Below are 13,649 nucleotides of genomic sequence, written 5' to 3' on the forward strand. Positions count from 1 at the left end.
TGTGTACAAGATTTAAAAAGGGGCAGGGGACAGAGAATGCACATGAAAGCAGGAAACCCCATCTCTTTCCTCTGAACTTTAGAATTTGGATTGGCTCAGCTGAACACAGGGGACCAATTCTATTGTTAGCAGCTCAGTAGACAGTGGGAAATTGTAACTTATAGCTGTAAAGGTTAGTCTGTGTTCAAAAAAGACACGTAAAGACAGCATGGAGTCTGGCATTATTTATCATCTGTAGATGCAGTCACTACATAATGTCACTGACTTCTGAGTCAGTAGAGCACTTGGAGCAGCCCTGCTCAGCGGCAGCCCCCTGACACAGCACGGGTACCCCGAGCCCCAGCAGAAGATGAATCAGACTGACGTTGGCTTGTAAGTCAGCCACTCTTATGAGCAGTCTCTTCTATAGCGTAAGTGCTTGAAATTATGCAATGACAGACTCCTCATTTTTTTTTATTTTTTAATATCTTTAATCTGTTTTTTTTAATGTTCTGCCAAGGATTGAACCCAGAGCCTCACAAGTACTAGGCAAGCATGCTACAACTGAGTGGCCACCCCTGCCCTTTGCTTATTTTAAATGTATAAATGCTTCTTAAACTTAAATGAAAAATTGATTTATTATAATTTCAATAAATTTTCTGCAATAAAGTAGAGCAATTTACAATAACCTAGAGAAAATATATTTTCTTTTTTATAAGAACTATTTTTTGCTTATTCTTTTTTTATTATTATTTGTTCAAAACATTACAATGCTCTTGACATATCATATTTCATACATTTGATTCAAGAAGATTATGAACTCCCATTTTTACCCCATATACATATTGCAGATTCACATCCGTTCCACATCCACTTTTGTACATATTGCCATACTAGTGTCTGTTGTATTCTGCTGCCCTTCCTATCTTCTACTATCCCCTCTCCCCTCCCCTCCCCTCTCCTTCCATCTTCTCTCTCTACCCCATCTACTGTAATTCATTTCTCTCTCTTGTTTTTTCCCCTTTCCCCTCACTTCCTCTTATATGTAATTTTGTATAACAATGAGGGTCTCCTTTCTTTACCATTCAATTTTCCTTCTCTCTCTCTTTCCATTCCCCTCTCGACCCTGTTTAATGGTGATCTTCTTCTCATGCTCTTCCTCCCTATTCTGTTCTTAGTTGCTCTCCTTATATCAAAGATGACATTTGGCATTTGTTTTTTAAGGATTGGCTAGCTTCACTTAGCATAATCTGCTCTAATGCCATCCATTTCCCTGCAAATTCCATGATTTTGACATTTTTTAGTGCAGAATAATACTCCATTGTGTATAAATGCCACATTTTTTTTATCCATTCATCTATTGAAGGGCATCTAGGTTGGTTCCACAGTCTAGCTATTGTGAATTGTGCTTCTCGGACTATTCCCTGAAGACCTTAAAAGAGCGTACTATTGGGATACTGCTACATCGATGTTCATAGCAGCATAAGACTTCTCATTTTTTAAAGGAAAAATACAAAAATACCTAAATATAACTCGAGTGTTCCTAGAAACATTACAATAACAACATTTTAAATTTTTCTTCCTTTTTTTCCAAAGAAGTGTTTCAAATATAAATGAAAACTCTGATTAAGTTGTGTCCAATTGAGCATTGAAAAAGACAAATAAGAAAAGAACATTTACTATGTATCAGGCACTTTGCAATTTGCTTTGGATGGGATAAGCAGAAAAAAAGATTGATTACAAATCTTGCTATATAGTGAGAAAAATAAAAGTAGAAAAATAGAACATAAACACTTTTTAAAAATGTAATATTAGGGCAAAGAATAAGAGTGAAATCAGAACCCCAAGTAATGAATCTGGCCAAGAAAGAGTCATGAAGAGTTTGAAGTATCAGTTAGGCCTTGAATGTTACCTGTTACTGTTACTGTCCACAGGCAGAGAAAACTATGAAGGACATTTGCTATAATTTGTATCATGACTGTCCAAAGGCTCATGCATTAGGGGCTTGGTCCCTATCTTGATGCCACTGGGAGGTGGGGGGGGGACTTAAAGATGGGGGGATCTTCTGGTCAATGGAGGCAGAGTGGGAGCCCAACATCTTCTCTTTCTCTCTCCCTTCCTGGCTGTGAGGTCAACAAGTTGTTCCACCATGAGTTCCCACCATGATGGACTGCCTTGCCACAGGTCCAGTAGCAACAGGGACAACCAGTCGTGTGAAGCCTCCAGAACTGGGAGCCAAAGTAAACCTTTCTTCTCTTTAAGTAGACTCTCCCTAGTGTTATACTGACAGAAAACAGACCAACACAGATCGTCTAGAGAAAAAGAACAGAATTATGGAGGACTGAGTCTGGTATCCAATTTACAGAAATTTGAGAGTGATTAGCAGGGTGTTTTATTTGATTGCAGACTTCAAAGCTGGGGTGCCCGTAATTTGTTACTCCAACAAGGCCTGTCACCTAGCACTCACACCACCAGACCTGGCCCTCTTCCTCCTCCTCTCCCTCCAGCACAAAAGGTAAAAAGGCTACTTACTGACAACCAGAGATATGAGAAATCTGTGCTCTATATGTCCAATATGAACTGTAATGCATTCTGCTGTCATATGTCTATAAGAAAATCAATTTAAAAATGAAAAAAAAAAAAGAAAAAGAGGTGTGTTGATGCTGACCTTCCTCTTCTTTCTGCCTCCAAACCCTATTTATTTCAGTGTAAAATGTATAATGGATACAAATACCTGCATGTGTTAGCAATTTACAAGTTAAAGAAGGGAGAGTATCTGAGCTCCATATAATCTACCAGCCAGTTTACGAAATATCAGTTTTCTTCACTTTTTCCACTGGCGTTCTCTCTGTAGTAAAGGCTCTTTCAGAAGTAGGATGACATTTATACTTAGGAGTGACGCATTGGAGTCCTACACAATCTGAGGTTGCCAATTGTCTTGTTATTGGGCACATGTATAGGTTTCCATTCGTGGACCATAAAAGTTCAGTACCTGTGGGTCTATTCTTTGAGGCTGTTTATTTATTTTTTTCCAGAAAACATTCTCTTTTCCTATTGGGGCAGTGATGGTTTCTGCCTGTGACAAGGACCAAGAGAATGAAGAGGTGGTGTCAGGGGCACCATGTGACAGACCAACCCGTCCTCCTTCTTATGAACTAATAATGAAATCCAATCGTTCAGGCCATTGTTGGTGGATATTTCGTTATTTCCTGCTGAGTGTTCCTAACTGATGTATCCCACCAAGAATGATTCAGGAATAAAATGAATGCATGAATTCTGGAGAAAAACTAAACCTCCTCCTAGCTGCCTTTACTTTCTACTGCAAATAATTAACATCCCAATTTGTATCTGAGAAGAGTTACTAAAATTCAATGCTTTTCATTCTGTCCAGCAGGAGATAGGATAAGGACTGGAGAATAAAGCAAATGTAAGAGTGTCAGATGAGATGGGAACAGTCATCACAAAACGAGGACATAATGGGAAAGTTAAATAGTTGAAACCTAAATAAATCCATCGGAAATGAACACCATTTGCCAAGAAATCTTGACTCATGCATTATAGAAAAAGATGTTGTTCATCAGATAAGGTTGAGAAGTGCTGTACAGAATTGGGGGGTGGGGACAAAAACAGGTCCATTTAGTCCTCAACCCCCAAATATATGAAAGCAGGTATCAAAGTCACCCAGCTAGAAAGAGCAAAGAATTCAGTCATGATTTTAGAAGCTGACAACAGACCCATATTATCTCCAAAGATAAACATGCCAAAAGGAAACCAATGAGGCCAATGCGATATGGAATACATAATAATAAGTAAACCCATAAGAAGAGGAGAAGACGCTTTGGAAACTACAGATAAAAGGCCTGTGTTGGAAATCAATTTACATCCAACGTCAAGAGATAACAAGAGGAAATACATTACTTTTAGCCAGGGTTCAGTGGTGAGATGTTAGGATGATGGGAGGAAATTTAAAAGAAGCTGTCAGAAGAGAGGTGGCGAAGGGAAACAGCAACTCACCAGGAAAGGCAAGGAGCCGACACCAGCGAGTTCTGAGCAGAATAGGGCAGGGAAAATCGGTGCTGGAGGAAATGCTGAGAAGGAGAGTCACTGAGGACAGATGGGGAAGACGTTTTGTCACAGAGTGACTGTTCCTGAAGAGGAGAGCGTACAACACCCCAAACACTCCAAACTTGAAATACAAGAGGGAAGATGTATGCACCTAAAGGAGAGAGGAGTCAAATTAACCAGGAGGAATATGGCTAAGAACACAGCTTCTATAGTGGCACCATGTTGCCATCAAGTTGACCTCAGAGTCTTTTTTAGAGAGATCAAAATGTCCCTGCATCAGCCGTTTGACTCCATCTTCGGCACTTACCTGACAGAACTATTTGCATTGATAACAAACATGCTTATGCACACACACACACACACACACACACACACATATAAGATAATCATGCTGTAGAATACCAACTACCTAGAGAAACAACTTTTTCCCCCCAAAAAATTAAAATTAAAATAGCACACTGAAAGTATTCTACATCTCTGAATTAGGCAAATTGGAAAAATCAACTGTTTCTTGCCAATTGCAAATGCCATTCCAGACTATTGTCAATTACTACAAGGCATAAGTTCTATATATATATATATATATATATATATATATATATATATATATATATATATATATATATATATATCAGGCAAAAAGCACACTGTATTTCCATTTCTCTAGCTCTCTGTTCTTACGTGATTTATGCTGCCTGAAATCCTGCTGTGCTTCTAGGTTTCATTACAGATGATGTCATCAATGAAGGATGAAACTTGAGCAGCCAAGCCCAAGCTTCCTGGACCCTCCACATCAGCATCTACGGTGGGCCTCACTGCCTTGGTCTTTCTTGCCAGTGCAGCAAGTGACTTTAGTGATGTCCCAGACTGCACAGTAGGTAAGCAGAGAGAAGGGTCATTTTGAGTGTCAGCCTCTAGTTTAGCAGAATTTATAAAATTAACAGACAAAAGAGGTTGGTTGGAACCACTGGGGTTAGGACTCGATTCCCCAGTCACCTCAACTGCAGGACAGCCACCTGTGGTTTCCTTGTCTCTTGAACACTGGCTGAGCACTGTGCCCAGGCTGACGTGGAAAGAGTGGCAGTGAGTGACAAGAGGTTACTAGTTTAGGGAACTTCAATCTTGCTGAACTTGTAGACCTTATGAATAGAGTATCCCTATTTAGAAATTTTCTGGCTAAAAGTAATGTATTTCCTCTTGCTTAAGCAACTGAGACAGAGATGTTTTTGTTTGCTCTTGGCGAATTTGAGCAGGAGAGTCAAGTTGGGATTAGATTATGGCAGGCCAAGTTGAAGATTTTGGTTTTTATCCTAAGAGAAATTATAAATAATGCATAAGTCATGGCATGGAAGGTAAGCTTTGGGTTAGATATGAGTCTTGGGAAATCACCCTATAACAACCAGACAGGCATTAGAATTAGAGGCTTGGGATTTTAAATAAAGACCTCTGCATTAGCCCCAAAGATATGAAACATTGTAACAAAAAACTAATTTTAGAAAAGATAAATGTGTAGGTTATTTGAGAAAAAAAGAAAATGCTCCCATTTTGTTCTACACAGGCAATACTACAGTTTAATTGTAGAACTAATATATGACTCAGAAATTCTACCACCTTCCAAGAAAACCCTATTCATGCTGCAATCCAGTACTAACCTAGACATGCACCCAAATAAAGACATGCATTATAAGGATAAACGGCAAGCACTAAATCTCTGCAAACAAAAAAACAAGTCTAAAATTTTCAGCAATTCTATGTAAAATACAGAATATAGATTTTAAGGCTCTTGAATTTAAAAGAAACCCTATGAAATAAAAATAACAAAATGCATTGATACAATCAACATAAAACAGACCAATAAACATCTGGAAGATAATTGGAGGATGTATGAGGACATAACTTTTGTTCTTCATATAAAAATAAAACAGTAAAAAATATGTTGCTTCAGGTAGAAAATTAATGTTAATATATATGAATCAATTGTTTTATTTGAAGTTATAAAAATTAACAAATATATTATGTATCTCAAATTTCCTTGGTAAAAAAATAAATAAGAGAATTGCAAAAGATAAAAGTGGAAATATTAATTCGATCTTTCAGTACATACTGATGGAGCTACCCACACTTTGTCTAGCAAGACAGTGCAGGAAAACCACTTGCCTCTTCTTTGGGAGCTTAGAAATTACTTTTGGAGGAAAGCTTCAAACTGTTCTTTACTATTGATTACAATCACATGATGATTAAGCCGCATGATGAAGGTCAAGTCTAAAAGCTCCTACTTGGGAGATGTGACTTGACCTTGGGATGCTGAAGGTCTGAGAGAAGAGAGCAGTGGGTTGATGGTGAAGAGGGAGAAGGATTTCAGTGTGCGCAGGTGACTTGAGGGAGAGCCCCAGGGGAAAGAAAACAGGGTGATGAAGAAACCCAGAGGGCATCTAATTGCTACAGTGCAGGGACCAGGGACAATGGTGACATTAGATCTGCCAGGAAAAGCAAAAACATGCAAAGGGACAAATGCTTGCTGCAGAGGGTGTCATTGTTGCTGTGACCTGACTTTCCTCCGGCTGAGGGAGGGCTTTGCACTCTATTGAGGCCCAGCTCCCCCCTGTGCTGTTCTGAGGGGAGGATCCTTCCTAGCTCATGGTCAGCCCTGGCCAGTAGATGGGATGGGAAGTGCGCATACCTCTTCTGAGCGACAGCTTTAGGCTGGTTTTAAGCATCAGTCTGTGATGATGAGAAGAGCAAATTCCAGACACGGCTGATCCTCAGCCTGGGTCCCAATATAAGGAGGTTCACGGACAGGCCAGCCACAAAGACCTGCACAATTGATTTAAGGCAAGAAAAAACAATGTTCATGTGGATGCCACGAGGTGGGGAAATTTCCTGATAGATTTTACTGAAAGATGATGTAGTCCATATTTTGGAAAAAAAAATAATAATTTCTTTCCTACTTAAAGTTCAATGAGTCATGATTATACATACACAGGTTTAAATGCACAGGGATGCACCTAGAAAATGTGTTAACAAAACGTTTGTGGGTTACACTGAATGTCATTCTCTCTGTCCCCTTTTTGTTATATACGTTCTGGTATCTTGATAATATGTGGACCTTTGTGTATTTAAAAAATTTTACTAATAAAAGAAGTTGTTAAAAGACAATATTTAAAAATATATTCAAATGTAATTTATCTAAAATGACAATATTTTCATACTTGTAATAGTGACTGAAAAATTGAAAAAAAATGAAAATTTTAATGGAGATGCACAGTATAATATGAAAGATGAAAGTATAGCTTCTCATGCACCAGGTCTACCTGGATAGGTTCTTTGACAGATACTGTGCCCTACCTCCAAAGGCTCTGATTCCTCAGGTCTGGGAAGAAGTCCACTCATTTTCATTTTGTTTCTTTCCCCAGAGATACTGGTCTAAGAACACAATTTGAGAACTCATATTGAATGATCTGACACATGTAACTCTAGAAAAGAATTTGGTTTTGGCTTCACAATTTCAAAAAAATCTGTTGATGGTTGTTCTTTTAGTCACACAATCAATTGAAAACTACTTAATTGTCCATCTCTGTGCTTTTGTTTCTTGTACCTTCTTGGAATTTAAAAATTGAAATCAACTGTGTTAGCTCCAATTAAATTATTTTTGTAGGTATACATCTTATTTAAACTCACAGAGTTAGGAATTAGAGCACAGCACACGAGCGCGCGTGCACACAAACACATACACACACACAAGCTACCTATCCATGGAAAAGATGTGTTTACCTTGGGGATGCACTGATTTTGATTCTAAATCACATCTCTGCTGCTCTAATGGCTGCTTTCCCTTCTCTTGACTTAGAGTTTTTCTGCAGGCATTTAACATCCTTGGCCTGGTTCATAATCAGCTCACAAGCATCCTACAGAACTAATGTCAAACTTCAGATCCTCTTATAGAATAGAAGGACATCATTCTCACAGTAGTAGCCAGAGAAAGAAATGAGCAAATTGCTGTTTGAGTTTGCAGAAACTAGAATATGGTGAATTCTATTCTTCTATTAGCAAAGAATAAAAGAGGAGAAAAACAAGTATTTGGGTGGTTTTAGTTTTTTCCAATGTATCTTTGTTAAAGCTTGAGACAACTCTGAAGCTTTATCCTACAGGGTTATTTTGGAAGTCAAGATCCGATACCCCATTAAAGCATTTTGCCAAAGAAAAAGTTGTTAGAAAGTATATAAAATGCTAGGTGATCTGCCTTTGGTGGAACTTGACTTTCAGAAACATCTGAAATGCAGTTGTCTTTTATTAAATTGGAATGGAGAGGTCTGAGCAGAAACCCTGTGGGGATAGAACACAGCCTCCGAGTCAGAGCCATACATTTCCTGTTAGCACTGAACAGTTGCCCTTGCAGCCAGCTAGCAAGAGCAGCGCTAATAGCTTTTGAAAGGTATCCAGTATGATTCGCCTTGAAGACAGTTGTGCTGGCAAATCCGCGAATCTTCTAAGGGATACTACAATTAAAACAGGGATACTCAGAGGGTATTTGGGAGTCACCGAATTTTACAAATGGAAAAACCTCATTTAGTCTCCACTATCAGAGTCAGACAATATGTTCCTATGCAAGGAAATTAGAAAAGGAAAATTTAAGTTGTAATCTCTTTCGGAAAACCTGGCAGAAGCTGATTGCAAAGGAGAAAGTTTTCTGTATTCCTTTTTTTTTTTCCTTTAATATATTTCCCCTGGCCCCCTATGATGGAGAAGCAGCCTTCAATAAGCGTATTCGAGGTTAGAATTTCAAAATCCTCATTAATATTTCGCGATTGCACCAGGATGATTCATGCTACACTGCCTTTGCTAATTAAATTAATAGCTACAAATGCTTACCAAAGAGATTAACTTATGCACTGCCCTCCCAGGGAGAGCTGTTGCTAGGCAGCCCTGGGCGAAGGGTTGGCACCTAACTCCCTCTCTCTCAGGACAGGAACTGCTAAGCATCCTTGACTGCGAGAATGAACGCCAGGCTGCTTTCACTAAGAGCATCCACCTTCGCTTTACATCTCAATTGCTCCACTTTAATTATTTGAAACGCTTGGTGCATTCTAGTGTTTCAAGTCTATTTAATCTGAAGGATATTTTGTCTCATGCTTTGTGGACTTGCCTTAATGTCTTATCTTATTCTTGTGTCTTTACAAGCATCTCTTCTAAATTGCACATGGCTTTCCCATCATAAACAGGCGCACTTCATGACTAGCTGAAGCATTTGCCACATTAGTAATAATTGAATTTTTTTTGCATATTATTTCAATGCATAAAACTCTGCATTGCCTAGTACTTGTTGGATGTTTCTCCTGGTTTCCCACACTGTCCTGCTCTATATTTTTTGAGACTGCATCTTTTTTCCCAGCTGCTCTATCTATAGATGGCACAGCCACTGAGTGTTCACACTCAGGATATCTGTGGCAGCGCTCTCCTGCTCTAGGATATACTTGCTGCTGCTAAATTTGCTGCCAGCAAGTTTGTAGTTTGTGAAAGTTGGCCTTAACCCAAACTTGAGTTGACATTCTTTCTTTCTTGCAAACAGGTGGCTCTTCTAAACTTTAAACCAAATAGAAATGAACAGTGAGTATGTATTTAACCAAGGCTATAAAAAACCGAGTGATGAATGCATGTTTATTAAAAGTATAGTATTTTATGAAAACATTTTTATCATTAAACCAACCTAGCTCCAGGACAGTGGAGGACATCTGGTGCAGACTGAGCTTTCCTGGAGAAAGTTGACAGACCATGATCAAAATAGCTTATTTAACTACATAACACCAACCAAAGGGCCTGTGGCATAATGTCCAGGTCATGCCTACCTAGTTCTAAGACAATCTCAGCTGACCATCTTATGCCTTGTTCTTTTATGCCTCGTATGTGTGTGGGTTCATCTGTCAGAAGGAAAGAAAGAAGCGGGTAGAGAGAGAAAGAGAGCGAGAGAGAGAGAGAGAGAGAGAGAGTGTGTGTGTGTGTGTGTGTGAGAGAGAGAGAGAGAGAGAGAGACAGACAGACAGACATTGGTTCATGAAGCCACAGAGAGTCAGAGATTAGAAGGACTGTAGAGGAAAGCCATAAAAATCACAAGGTAGAGAATGTGGGGTCTAGCTCAGGGGCAGAGTGTGCACTCAGCATGGAGCGGGTCCTGGGTTTAACTCACAGCCTCTACAAAAGAAAAAAAAGTCACTAGGGTTGATGATATTCCCTGTAATATTCAGTACATGACTACTTTTCTGTAGCCAAGGTAATCTGTAATGCAACTTAAATGAACTGGAGTTTGACAGATGCTCATGTGACATGCCAGAAGCAAGACGTCCAGGCTGTCAGGACAGCAGACCCCAGAGATGATTCAGTGACCAGAGATGATTCTTGCTGCTTTACCATCTCCTAAGACTGATCCTCATTTTTAAGGTAAAATTTGGGTCATCATTTGTGGTATTTCGTACCACTGAACAGAAGGGAGAGAAGTGGAGTCCAGGTCAATTTGCTTTAAGTAAATAAAAGAAAAATTGTGTGTTTGCCCTTAGCAAAAAAAAAAAAAAAGTTAAAGGGCCTGGTTTCAAGTAAGGCAACATCAACAAAACAGAAAACATTGTCTGTGAGAAGCAGTGGCATGCCCAGCTAACACCTGAATAATATAAAATAAGGAGAAATTAGACTTGTGTGAATGTATTATTCAGGGAACTATCAGAGCAGCAGACCATTTTGATGACTATAGAACAAAACTTTATACTAGAAATTCGACCTTATGCAACTGTGGAAGGAGGGAGGTGAGTGCAGGTTATTGGAAGATAAGTCAGAACTCGCCTCCTGAAGGTAAGTCGGCGCTTGAGGGGAGCCTTGGGAAACAGACGGGTCAGGAAGGACAGTGGGCAGGGAGCCACGCTTCTGTGGGGCTCTTGGTTGTGTGCCTGTAGCCAAGTGTGTCCTGGTACCGAGGGGGCTGCTGGGCGGTGAGACCGGCAGGCAGGGAGAACCCTGGGGGAGGCAGAGGAGAGCCAGGACCAGCTCTGACCAGCTGGGCTCTGCTGGGAGTGTCCTTTACTAACCTACCTGAAGGCCATTAGAGACCCATGGTGGCATATCATGTTTGCCTCTCAAATTTGTGCAAATTTACATTTTTCCCACTATAAAAACATAGACTGTGAGGAAAGAGAACTGTGGAACAAGTAATCAAGTTGATAATAAAATAGTTCAGCTCAGAGAATGAGAAGTCAAGCACAATGCTCTCATGGGGGGCTGCAGGACAGGAACTGACGGTCTGGCTGGTAGTAGTAGTAGTAGTAGTAGTAGTTTTTCTTTCTTTTGTCACTGGGGATTGAACCCAGGTGCACTTTCCCACTGAGCCACATCCCCAGCCCGGTCTATCTGTCTGTCTATCTCTCTATCTATCCATTTCTATATTTATTTATTTTGAGACAGAGTCTTGCTAAGTTGACTAGGGTCACACTAAATTGCTGAGACTGGCCTCAAACTTGCAATCCTCCTGCCTCAGCCTCCCAAGTTGCTGGGATTACAGGTGTATGCCACCACACCCAGCATGGCTATTAATTTTTATAACAAGTTTCACCACAGCAAGTCTTCCCCACACAAATGCGGTTTACATCCCTCCTACCTCTTTCTGATTCTGCCAGTTCAAAATATTTTAAAGGGAAAAGTCACAAAGAATAGAAGGAAACTAAGAGAAGTGATAGGAGAGGACAAGAGGAAGGCGGGAGGGGGATGCAGGACAGCAGGTGCCTGCTCTGTCTGCAGCTGTCCATCTGGACTTTCTCAGGAAATAAACAGCCTTTTAAAAAATGCTCATGGACCAGTTGAGCCACTTCAGGAGTATCTGTTATTTTTGTGCCTTAAGTATTTAACCCTTAGTTTGTTTTAACTCGAGGTAATGGGGACAGAATGAGGCTGAGATGCACAACAGCGTTCTGGAATTGCTTGGACTACACGAGTCTTATTAGAAACAAGTGGCAGTTACTCCAGTTGTTTTATATTTGCACATTTTATATAAAACGGGATTATGCATTCTCTTCCAAAGTGGTAAAGAGAGGAAGCAGAGAGAGACACTAGGAGTTTTGGAACGCCACTGTCGGTGCATTGACAAGGACTAACTCTGTCCTCCCTTCCACCCAGGGGAAGCGCGCATGTCAGTGCCTTGTGCCACCTGTAGAGGGCGGTTCCTGGACCAGGCCTTCCTCACTCTTGCCAAAGGAGCTTCCTGAGCTACTAGACTTCCTGGTCCTACTCTTCCCTGATTTACTTGGGCACTCTTCGTGTTTTTCAAAGTCATCTTTAAAACTAATTAGAGCTTTGTTTTAAAGGGCAGGTTGAACTCAGTTCATTAACCTCCATTCTTAACCTGAAAATCTCCTAAAGTGTCACAACTGAGTCCAAGACTGCATGAACTCACCCCAGAACAAAAGAGGTGCTGACAGCAACAAGTTGAAAATAAAAACTATTAGCGCGTAACAGTAAATCAAAATGTTGGTGTGTCCAGAACAAATAGATGAGGTTCATTTCTTAATCGGAGAAGACAGAACTCTATGGAGAGTGTGGGAAGTTCTGCAGTTTGTTTTCGCACCCTCCACCTGGGGCCCGCATAACTGATCTTAAAGCATAAGAAACCGCATCCTCATGACGTAGAGAAGTCCTGTGGCCACGTAGAGACCCTCAGACGCCTCCAGGGGAGGGAAGGAGTTGACATGAGATGACATTTGGCAACATCAGGGACAGGAGATGCACAAAGCTTCCTGTGAAAGTGAAATACATTAAAACAAAACAAGACTGTTGAAATGCCTTGAGCCACCTGGTCCCCACCAGCACTGACACCTACAGAGGGGGAGGAAATGTCTGCAGAACTCAGGTTGATCAGGGCCTCCTACCTCCAGCCCCGCACCAAGGCCAACCAGGATAGGAAGCGCCAGGTGTTCCTCACGCACTGTTCTCCAGAGGGTGCCTGAGGGAGCAAACAGCAAGGAACACGCCAAGGAAAAGGGAGACATGGAACCCTGAAAGCAGGAGCTCAAGAGGAGCTGCAGAGGGCTCTGGGGACAGAGGACCTTGCCTTGCAATCGCACTGAGGGGCTTTCCCACAATACACCCTTCACCGTCAAAGGTGTCCTCATTTGTGTGAACAACGACAAGATGGTCCTGTGAATTACAGTGGGAGGAAGCTCAGTACTCCCACCCGGAGCGCCAGGGGAGATTCATCATGGTTTTGGTTTGATCAGAGGTTTGCACTTGAATAAATGTAGAGTCTATAAAAAAAAAAATTCCAAAAGAGAAAAAATATATAATTGGAGCATAGTGGTTTTAGGATGAAATGATACATATCAATCCATGTAATGTAAACAATAAACAATTATTAAGTTTTAAAAATTATAATCGCACACCTGTATTGAAATACCACACTGTACCTCATAAATGTGTATAATTATTATCTGTTAATCAAAACATTTTAAGTATGTAAAGAGATAGAAATGCTAACTATCCTGATTTGATCAATAGACATTGTATACATGTGAAAATTATCATACTGCACCCCTATAACATAGAATTACCATAATAATAATTGGGAGGAGATTATT

Source organism: Callospermophilus lateralis, chromosome 8, assembly GCF_048772815.1.
Source record: "Callospermophilus lateralis isolate mCalLat2 chromosome 8, mCalLat2.hap1, whole genome shotgun sequence".
Classification (NCBI taxonomy): domain Eukaryota; kingdom Metazoa; phylum Chordata; class Mammalia; order Rodentia; family Sciuridae; genus Callospermophilus; species Callospermophilus lateralis.